Below are 2,830 nucleotides of genomic sequence, written 5' to 3'. Positions count from 1 at the left end.
ACAGGGCCTCTTCCCTCTCCACACACCTTTTCCACCATAATAATCAACCATGAGGCATTTTCCATCAGAGTCCTGCCTCACAAAGGATGTTTACAACAGAAATGTGAAAGCCTGAGGAATCACAGCCAGCAGGACACTTGTTCTTCAAGAAGTCACATGCCCCGGCACCTTGCATACAACATGCTTGGCATGACAGGAGACAGGCTTGAGGACCTGAAACTTCTGAGGAGAACCATCAAGAGTCACTTTTGCTTTGACACATTTCTGAGGGTGGGGATGATGAGTGCAGAATAACGTACACAAAGCTGGAAACCGACGGGTTACTTGAGAAGCTTCACCACGTTCAGACTCGGAACTATGATTTCCTTGAAGATGGGCACATAGTTTGGATTTTCCTGCCATTGGACCCTGCTCCAGATTCCTGACGATGGTCTGCTTCATGTCCTGGCTGCCGTCCCCTTGGGTGGCCAGCAGTGTGCCAATGTGGCCATCCTTGATGTCTGGGTATTTGCTGACCAGAGTTGAAACTTCCAGGCACAACTTCTGCAAGGGCGACAGTAGTGTTACTGTGCTCACCTGCATGTTTGCTGAATCCAGAGGCCAGCTTCTGGAATAGGAAGTGGAGCAGTTCAGCCTCCCTGACTGTCTTCTCGGCACCTCCTTGTACTCCTTGGTGCTCCAGGATGAGACGTGCTTCTGTGTGATGGCCCACAGGTACCCACCACCACTCACTCTCACCCTCTTTTTGTACGGATTTTTAGTTTCGGCAAAATCATTGAAATATTCTTCCGCAGTGACACAGATGATGTGACACAGCATTTGAGCCTAACAGCCACTTCTTTGTTATCAGCTCCTCGAGATGGTGCTCCAGATCCTGGAAGACCCCTTCCTGGTACCTGCTGCAGCCTCCTCGCAACAACAGTGTCTAAAATCCCATCCATGTTTGGCTGGCTCAGAGACACGCCCTCTTCCACTTCATTTTAAAAATACTTCCTTTTTAGACTGATTAGGGGGTCCTTAAAGCTCTGACAGTTGTGATGATTGCTATCATATCCTGAACGTAGCAGTGTGGTGTTGCCAGTTTTTCAGATGTTCTATATACAACTGAGCTTCAACTCTGTGTCTACTTAAGAAAGAATTCATTTGCTGAAGACACAAACTGGTACTTTGTTTTCAAATCTTCACTTATCTGAGTAGTAATTTAAAAAATTTGTTGGAACATCTGGAAGATGGTGGTAGGGAGTGTTTCCACTTGGGCCTGCTTTGGGCTCAGTCTCTTTCATTCAGTCTGTAGTGACTGTGTCTAGTGCTTTCTGCAGCCAGACAATGATGTTTGAAGTGAGAGCTGACATGTATAGATGTCATGTATAGATGGAGCAGCTCAGACACCACATTTGAAGAAAGTAAAAGCTCCAGGGCATTGACGTCCACTTCTGGGACCAGCTCCACATTCCCAGTCATCTCTGCACTTGTGTAGGTGTTTAAGACCCAGGTCAAACAGGCTCATAATCTCACTTGCTTCTAGATCTTCCCACGAGATCTGCATCCAGGTTCTCAGGGCTTGGTGGTTGAGGAGGTTTCTGAAAATCTCATAATGGGGAGAAAAGCACGCAACCATCAGGTTTTTGGCAACAATGGGGTCATCTAGGACATGCTTCCATATGATTTCCAGGTGGCAGATGAACCACACCTTGTTGGACTCCCTGGGGTTCTCCCTCTGTGCCCTCAATTCTAGCACTCACGATTCTGTCCAAGATGACAAACACTTCCTCCTTCCAATTCTTGGACCTCTCAAGAGGAACAAAGCTAGTTTGCATTTTTTTTGGTCAAGTATACACCGAACAATTTTTCTTCCCTTTCCATGATCCTGACAACAGAGACCAGAAAAATGGGGTCCTGGGGGATGGTGAGCAGCGACCTCTGCAGCACCATCCCCAGCTGCTTGGCCAGCTCATCTGAGAGCCCCTGGGTGCTCCCAAAGTCATTGTGGATGAGGGTCATGTCCACACGGTGGTATTCGTACATCAGCCCTTCCCAGGAGCACACTCCTGTCCCAGGTCCATCAGGTTCCAGTGGGCCTGAAGGACTGCCCCTTGTTCAGTGAGGTCCAGGGCCCCCACTCCTCACAATCTGGGACACCGAGAAGATGTTCTTGAGGCTCTCCACAGCTGCAGCGAGCTGGGTGTGCTGTACGACGGCATCCTTCATCCTTGACGTACTTGATGATCTTGATGGATGGTGTGGTTACTCCGTCTCAAGTCTCTGCTGACGTTGGCCAGGGACCGCAGGATGTCTTTGACATCATCCAGTGCATTTTGGAGCTGGTTCCGGCCCATGTGGCACCCCATATGGCACCCCGTCCAACCACGACTGGATAGCGACCTGCAGTGTGACCTCCACGGACGCCTTTCTCCAGGCCTCTCTTCTGAGGTTCCCCTCCACGTTGCCCTGCTGATCCAGGCACAGAAGCATCCCAGCGATCTTTTGAGTCTCTGTTGCAACATCCTCCTGGTCTGTCTCCTTCATGGTTAAAAAGCAGGTGGAAAAGGCTTCCCTGGTGGCGCAGTGGTTGAGAGTCTGCCTGCCAATGCAGGGGACACGGGTTCGAGCCCTGGTCTGGGAAGATCCCACATGCCGCGGAGCAACTAGGCCCGTGAGCCACAACTACTGAGCCTGCGCGTCTGGAGCCTGTGCTCTGCAACGAGAGAGGCCACGATAGTGAGAGGCCCGCGCACCGCGATGAAGAGTGGCCCCCGCTTGCCACAACTAGAGAAAGCCCTCGCACAGAAACGAAGACCCAACACAGCCAAAAATAACAAAACAAAACAAA

The 2,830-nt window shown here is 50.4% G+C and overlaps 1 pseudogene; it reads right to left on the bottom strand.

Moving 5' to 3' along the window:
* Positions 1-320: 320 nt before the first annotated feature.
* LOC133081350 (exocyst complex component 3-like) lies at positions 321-2,538 on the bottom strand (annotated as a pseudogene).
* Between the last annotated feature and the right edge of the window lie 292 nt (positions 2,539-2,830).

This window comes from Eubalaena glacialis, chromosome 20, assembly GCF_028564815.1.
Source record: "Eubalaena glacialis isolate mEubGla1 chromosome 20, mEubGla1.1.hap2.+ XY, whole genome shotgun sequence".
Classification (NCBI taxonomy): domain Eukaryota; kingdom Metazoa; phylum Chordata; class Mammalia; order Artiodactyla; family Balaenidae; genus Eubalaena; species Eubalaena glacialis.
This window is presented reverse-complemented; position numbering and strand designations above follow the sequence as displayed.